General features: G+C 36.7%; 1 protein-coding gene across 1 annotated transcript in view; it reads left to right on the top strand.

Annotated features, from left to right (window-relative positions):
* ATP2C1 (ATPase secretory pathway Ca2+ transporting 1) overlaps window positions 1–8,125 on the top strand; it is a 49,999-nt gene that overhangs the window by 846 nt on the left and 41,028 nt on the right. The gene's annotated exons all lie outside the window — the stretch shown is intronic.

Raw genomic sequence — 8,125 nt, 5'->3', positions numbered from 1 at the left:
AAAAGACAAGAACTGTTGTTTCCCCCACCCCTCTTATGTCATCAGTATCCTTTGAAGAAATTAGATGGATTTTTTTTTTTAGGTGGCTACTGGATTTCCTTTGCTATAGGTTGTTATGTGAGACATTGGGGTGGGAGGAAAAGGAGCTCCTCTCTGAAGAAAGGTGCTTTTTTAATAGTTTGACTTGAATGAAGAACTGGATTGAGTTTGTGGTGTAGACTAACTAAATTATTTTCTACAGTTGGATATTGTTCCGTTTTCAAAATACGGTTGTCTTCCATGGCTGGAAAGTTGTAGAAATTGTGAAGTCCAACCTCTGTTGAAAACTATGTAGGTTATTATAATCTGGCATGCCAGAACTTTCTTCTAACTTCAAAATAATGTTAGAATTCTCTTAATTCTATTGATCACGTCTTCTAGCTGAATATTTGTTAGAAAGAGCACAGAACTTGTCAGGTAGAAGGAATTTTGGATTGTGGGGGAGCGTCTCTAGAAGATTGATCTTTTTTTTTTTTTTTGGGGGTTTTTTTTTTTTTGGGGGGGGGGGAGGCTAGATAGCTGATAGAAGTAGTGTCAGTGCCTTTGCATTTCAGTCACTGCATTGCAAATAAAAGATTTTTGAATGGGCAGCATTGGGGGCGGGGGAAGCAAAGTGAATATAATGCCAGTGAATAGAAATACACTTAGAGGGAAAAAAGTAGCTGTCTGATATTTGTGTGCCAAAACCAAAATGGCAGGAAGACTTTTAATGCCTTTTAGTTGTATTACCAAATAAATAGTATATCTTAGGTGTAGTTTATAATCAAGTTGTGTATGATAGGATGGCCCATTCTAATTCTTCTGAATGCTGGTAGCACAAAGATGGTATTTCTTATGTTTCTTATGGAATAAATAAATTATGTTTAAAAATTAGTAATATTTGTATGATAGAAGTAACTTATAAAAAAAAGCTTTATCTAGGGGAAAAATAAAAGGTGATCAGATGTGTATTTCAAAGGCAGGAATAAATGCTGTCGTTTGTTGAGGGCTTTCAAAATGGAGTAGGCTTCTGGGGGTAGGAGGAAAGCTAAACTTCAGTATGAATAAAAAGATGACTGAGTTGGTTCTCTTAACATTTGAATTACTTTCTCTCCACTCTTTCCACACTCTGCCCCCCTCCCCCCATAAGTGAGTCTCCAGACAGGCACATATATTTACAACTGTCTACTGTCTGTTTTGGTGTTCTTGGTATTTCTGAGCTCTTCTTTTTCTATCCATTTGACATTGAGACAGCTAGACACTAGCAGCTTTCATACTGGAACTTTTCAGCACTCTTGAGGGGATCCTTAATGTATTTTCTCCAGGAAATAGCTGAAGAATCTTTGTAATCTTGTAGAACAAAGATTACAGTTAGAATATCTTTTAACTTTTTAGTTTGCAAGTTTGTGTTTGAAAGGTCTCTTTAGTTTGGATATTGAGCAAGAGATGGCAGATTCTTTTTCCCCCCTGTATTTGGATGAATATTCAAGATTGGGAAGTGATAAATGGTTTGGAAAACTAATGTTTTCCTGTGTTAATTCAGTTTTCATAAGCAGTATTGTATGTTTCCTCTAAGCTAGCTAATGTTTTGTCCCAAGACTTCATGGTTCCTGTCTCTTGTGTTGGGATGATTAAACTTCCACAAAAATTCATGTGTCTCATAGTAATGGGGAAGAGAGAATTTCCCATCATAAGAAGACTTCTGCTTAGCTCAATAAAACCATGACTTAGAGGAATGATGTTTCTATTTCTGTTTGAAAGATAGAATTTTGTGACTTCTTTCCATAAGCAGAGCTTTTTCTTAAACTGTAAGCAGTCAAGAGAACATGCAGCTGTTTAGACAAAACGTAACTCTGAGTGCAAACTAGGCTTTGTAATTTTTGGATCTCTCCATTGATGCCTTTGGGACGTTTTAAGTAATTTTCTATAACTGTAGTCTGAATTTTTTTTTTTCTTTTATCACCATCTTTTAGATTATGACAGGTTTTGTTCTGCTGAAGATTGTCTTGTAGAAGACTACCTTTCAGTAAAAAAATAAAGAATACAGTTTAGGTTACATCAACTTTGAGCTTCTCTACTCTGAGGTCAGACTATGATTACAAATACAAATTGTTAAATAGGAGTACTGTTTTGTTACCAAGGCCTTCTGCAGCATTTGTATTCAGATCATTAAGTGCCCAGCACAAGAGGTCGGAGTAACATTTTCCCACCTGTAAACCAAAAAGACTCTCCCAAAATCATGTAGAAGGTTGGTACAAAAACTCAGACCAGACTTACTGTAAGTAATAAGAACATCATGTGGTGATTCTGAAATCCTCCTTAATCTTCATTGTTTTGAGTCCTGGTTAATTTCAGCTAATCTTCGAAGATGACTGTTAATTTCAGCCTATAGTCTGTCAGTAGTAATTTCAGGATAATTTTGATAATTGGTTGAATGGTGAGGATAAGTCAGTAATTTTTTCTTCTTTGAAAAAGATGCTTTAGTTCTTCACATAATCCTGAGATGACAAATGAATCGTTTTTGTTTGTCGTGTGCTTGAATATCCTAATGAGTTTCATGGGTGGTTTTTCTTAAATGGTGAAAATGGGCTTAGTTGCTAAACTAAACGATTGAAGATCAGTGAATAGATTTTGGTTTTTGGGGGCAGTGAGTTAGCACCCTGGGCTAGGTCATCATGGATTAGGCAGCTCTAAGTACTGATGAGGGGGTGGAGAGTGCATACATGCAACTGAAAACAGAGGGGGAAGGGATGCCTGTGGCAGCAGTGACTTGAAAACAATTTAAATTGTTCCAGAGTGGCATCAGTTGTTTCATGAAAGTAATATCCAAAATAATAAGAATGAAATTTGTGATGGTAAATGTTAGAAATTCTGAAATGGACTTGGTATTATCACAGCAGTTCATGTTCCTTTTGACATGTAGATGATTTCTTAATAAACTAATAGGTAAAACAAGAATTTTAATATTCATTGATTACTGTTTCTTACCATCTGCAGCTTGCAGAAAATTAGAACCTGATACTTTAAACTTATGTTGGCAAAAAAGTCACATCTCTTCTGTTTAACTTGGAGGATAATGTGATAAGGTGGATAAAGGTGAGAGATATTTTTTTCTTTTTTTAAAAAGTGGAGAGTCTTTACTAAAGGCCAGTTCTAGTAGATACCTTCCTATCTTTTAACAGTGCTTTGATAAATAACTGCTAAGTTAATGTAGCGCTTGTCTTGCGTTAGAAACATAGATATCCTTTTTAGTTGAACAGTCAGTGTCATCTTTTAATCTGTTGTTTGACTGGTTGACGGAGCATTTAGATAGTTTTTGTTTCCTTTCCTTTTTTTTTCCCATGCAGATAAATCAGAAATGTTAATTTATAATAATCTAGAATGGTTTAACATGGAATCTGCTTGAGTTCAGATATGGCAGAATGTATGTTTATTATTTTGCTAGCTTTGTAACTGCTTTATGTGGGGAGTCTATGGCATAATCTCTTCTTCGTGAGTCAGGAAAAACAGTGGTGTAAGGAAAATGCAGACAATTCTCAGGGTAGCTAATTTAACAAAAGAGAAACAAACATTTTTGCTTGCTTTTTTGGTGAAGAGTTCGACAAGTGTGTGGTGATCTTGGGATGCTCTTCTATAGGACTGAATGAAAGGGTCTCACTACTGCTGAAAGAAGGTCCTACTCTCAGCTGTGTTCCTGCTGTATGTGTTGCGTTGGCTGTCATGGTTGTTGAGTTTGTCTGGCTTGCTAGCTTGGCGGAAGGTTAGCCCGGCCCTTCTTTCCCCTTGCCCCCTGTTGGACAGCTTTCTGTTGAATTAGTAAGTTGAATGGGCTCATGAAGCATCCAGTTAATGTCGAAAACAATGAGGGACAAAGCAGTGAGACCTCCTTTTAGCATAAGCATTAGCTTGACTCACTTTTTTTATGTAGTCATAGCTTCAGTTCAATATAAATTCACCCATAGATCACGGTGGAATTTTGCAAGAGTGGAATAAGTTAGTAAGTAGGTTTTAGTTGAGACCTGCTTTTGAATTGGTGAAAGAGTTCAGGTGATACCTAATTGACACCGGATGATAAAATTGGCATTTACAGTGTGGTTTGTAGAAGCTAGAAGGAATGATAAAGTTACAATGCAGAGAAGAGAAGGAAAATAGAATAATCAAGGTATAAATTTGGGACAAGCATCTGTTTCTTGTTTTCCAAACAAGTTTTTTGTTTTCTAAACATTCTACTCTAAACAGTTAGAAGGGATAAAATGGATAATGGGTTAGCAGATACAGCCTACAGAATCTTTTACAAAGGCTTTTAAAATATTTTTGTCATAAATTTTCTGCAGCACTTTTTTCTGCATACAAATCTTTTACAAAGGCTTTTAAAATATTTTTGTCATAAATTTTCTGCAGCACTTCTTTCTGCATACATAATTTACAAAAAAAAGCTTGGTGAATACAATGCTGCTTCTTTCTTGATACTAATTATAAGAAAGCTTATTACCATAAGTAGAGTAATTATGCAGTGAGTTATGTTTGCATTTAAATTGGCACTGACACTGGCTTGGTCCTGAGAACTGTTGTAAACAGTAAGTTCAGGATTTTTTTAATTAGAATTTTATTTTGTCACATTATGAAGTAACTGCGTAGCTGTCAAGGATATAATCAACGATTGGGTCTTGGAGCTTCTTTCATTATTTTAAACAAATACTGAGCAAATATTTATGTTGGTGTTTTTGCTTAATAAAATCATATGGCAACTAAAGTCTGCATGTCATGGATACATTACTAGTATATCGCAGGGTGCTAAAATTCTTTATTAGTGTTTGCTGTTCAAGTGCTGTCCTTCATTTTGAGAAGCTCAGCACTTCAAAGTGTTGTGAGATAGAAGCAGACTATTGGAGAGGAGCCATATGATCTTATTTCTAAGTGTAGATGTTATTTTCTAGAAATTAGCAACTCTCTGGCAAGATAAATGACTGATATTTAAACCCGAAGTCTTTTGGCCTTCAACTTCTAAAAGGCTTCATGTGAATCAGGATTTAAGCAGAGGTGTATGCTATTTGGAGTCAAGTGAGATACGGCCATCGGTGCTCTCTTCCTTGGGTGATGAGTTTCTGAACTGACCCAGTGCTATTATAGGTAAACTTCGCTTTCATCAAGGCATTAGCATTGATTTGATCATTTTAGTGTGTGCTTAGGATTCTGTATCTTTTTCTTCTTCTGATTAATAAGTAATGACAAATGTATGAAATGTTCAAGCAGACTTTTCCAGTGTTCAAGGAGTTTTTTTGAACAGGAAGAATCAAAGCTGAATATTTTGGCCAATCAAATACAGATTGGTCTGGTGTGTTTGTCAGTGCATTCTTGGTAACTCTGATGCCACCTCAAGGCTTTCAGCAACGAGGCTTTAAATTCATCATAGTACATCCTCCAGAGTATGCAGAAATGCTCTAAATGGTAAATCTTTTGTAGCGATTGAATACAAAGCTTGAATGTTTGGCATTCTTAAGTTTCAACTGTGTGCTACATAAATGGGCTAAAGGAAGATAAGGTGGTTTGGACAGATGTGGTGGGGGGGGTTTAGTCGGAACTTTTGTTGCCATTACTCCTACAATCTACAGCACTGCAGTCAGGTTAAGGTATCATTATTTTTGTGAAATATTTTCTCCAGCTAGAGAGCAGGCAGTTGTCATTCACAAGGCTTGCAAGATAACCACATGGAATATACTACGATTACAGAAAATTGCTTAGCTTTGCTGTTGTGCTGGTAGCCTCAGTTGAACTAGATGTCCTACTTTCCTTTCTATTTTTTTAAATTAAAGAAGACATGGTGAAGCATCCTGAAAGAGTAAGATGCATTTCAGATTGTGGAGATGTGTTTCTCAGAGAAGTGTTTTTTTTAGAAGATATGTTTAGTACTTAAGTATTTTTAGTACTTGAAAATAGTTCTTGAGCTTTATAGACTACTGTAGAGTTACTAAGTTGGATGTTAAATGGAGCATTGTAGTTTTTATTACATTGCCTGAAAGTAGATGGGATTGGGGATAGGTGTGTCTCTCAAATATTTTACAACTTTTAAGATTGGGCAAACCTTGAGATTCAAGACGGTTGGTGCCAGTATTCAGATTTCTGTTTCTTAGTTGGTCAGAAATGCAGAAATGTTGTGTACCAAGGAGTACAGTTCTGCGTTATGGCTGGTGGTTGGCCGTAGTGAAAGTCCTAAGCACTGCTGAAATAGTACTCAAATACAAGGCAGGTTTTTTTTCAGGCTCATGGGGCAGCTTAGCAGGTTGTTCTCATAGTTTGGGTATTTATATTTCTTTGGTTAATGGGTGGTGTCTGTGCCAGGTTGAATATCGCCCATTTTCTGTAAAGTCTTACAAAATAACACACAATAGCAAGAGGCTGAAACTATGGGACCTCCCAGGGTAGAAATTACTCTGCAAGGCAAACTCATTAATGCAAATTAGTGTTTCTCTTTCCTTATGGCTTTTTTAGAGACAGAACTTTTCTGTGTGCGCTTCCTTTGATGTGGGGACTCCTGGTAAAATGTTTAAACTAAAATACTGTTGAATAGGAACAAATTTCTTTGAATATTAGAATACAGGGCTGCTGCAGCTGTTTCCCCAGAAGTGAAAAATCATCACACTTTTCCAAAGGAGTCCATTCAAATGAAGACAGTAGACAGTAACTTCAAAGCTTTCAAAAAAGTATTTCTTCTCCTGAGCAAACAGTGCCTTGTAGAAAACAAGTGGTTCATTAATCTGCAGACTTCAACCTTTTGGGGATGGGAAGGGACAGCTCTTTGCAGTGGCAAGTAAAATACTCTTTGCAAATTGGTCGTGGATGTTTGTGTTGAATGAGTGTTGGCACTTGTTGCTCTAAGAAAGCAGCGTTATTTCCCATAAAGGTATTTGTCTGACCAGGTTCTTTTAGGTAATCCATGTATAGAGGGTGTAATGTTTAATATCAAATGTGTATATTTGAAGATATTTGATGTTATGTGGGATTTCTGATTTAGCAGAATGATACATTTGTATGATGTTTTAAGTATATTTTGTAAGTTACACTTAGAAAAATACAGAAATTGCAATACACAGTTCAATCACAATACCAATGTGATTCCCATTACCAGTCTCTATAATATGCTCACTGTCATGACGCTTGGCATCCCCAGTTGCCGGAGAGGAATATGTGGGTTGAAACCAGCTCAAGCCTGTTGCTCTCTTTGAAATATTGTTGGTTGTTCAGTGCATATGTTGGGCGGAGCCACATATACATCCCCCCATGCTGGTCTGGCTAACTCAGACATTCACATTCTTTTGATGAAATTGGGGAGAAACATTTATACCACCAGTTGATCCACTCAACTGATGTTAATTGTTTATTAAAAGCAAAGCCCACCCTCCAGTCCCCATTGTGTTGAGGTAAAGTTATCCTCTTTGCAACAGCTGTGGTTAGTCACACCCTACATTATTTACTGAGCTTCATGGGCACATCGCCCTTGCCCATCTCCTCTGAGCCTTCTGTTATAGGGGTTTATTGGTCAGTCACAGTGTTTGGGTATTTTTCAGATCTAAATTTACAGGGTTTTGAGACTCATTAGAGAAATTGCTAGTTGAGAATACAGGAAGTAATTGGTCTTTGATTTAATCACATATGAGGTACAAACAACTACATCAGTACAGTCCGTATAGATGAAGTCTTCCTGAATATAACTTTCAGTTTTCTGCACATCATTAAAAAATTAGTTCAAAAGCCAAGAATAAGACATTAAATAATGGAATTTACTTAATCAAGCTAAGTTTGTCGCTTGTCTGCATTTATAGTTTGTGAACTTGGTTGCACTGATTTTTATTTATTTTATTAAATCTGTATCCACCACACTCAGCTACTTCCACCTGCTTCTTTTGCTAGCATAACTGGTGAATTTCTCTGGAGATTTAATTCCTGTTAACATCTGGCAGAATTTCATGGAGGAAGTTGCATCATAGTCACAACCATGTTGGGTGTTGCTTGTTCCAGAATGGTCTGAGGGCTCTTCGCGTGCTCTTCTCCACCCTGCCTCCACTTCTGGAATCCTGCTATGCATCCAGGGTTTGCTTCTGTGTGTGCA

Source organism: Aptenodytes forsteri, unplaced genomic scaffold, assembly GCF_000699145.1.
Source record: "Aptenodytes forsteri isolate BGI_AS27 unplaced genomic scaffold, ASM69914v1 Scaffold523, whole genome shotgun sequence".
Lineage (NCBI taxonomy): Eukaryota > Metazoa > Chordata > Aves > Sphenisciformes > Spheniscidae > Aptenodytes > Aptenodytes forsteri.
The sequence above is the reverse complement of the archived record's forward strand: the minus strand, read 5'-3'. Positions and strand labels throughout refer to the sequence as shown.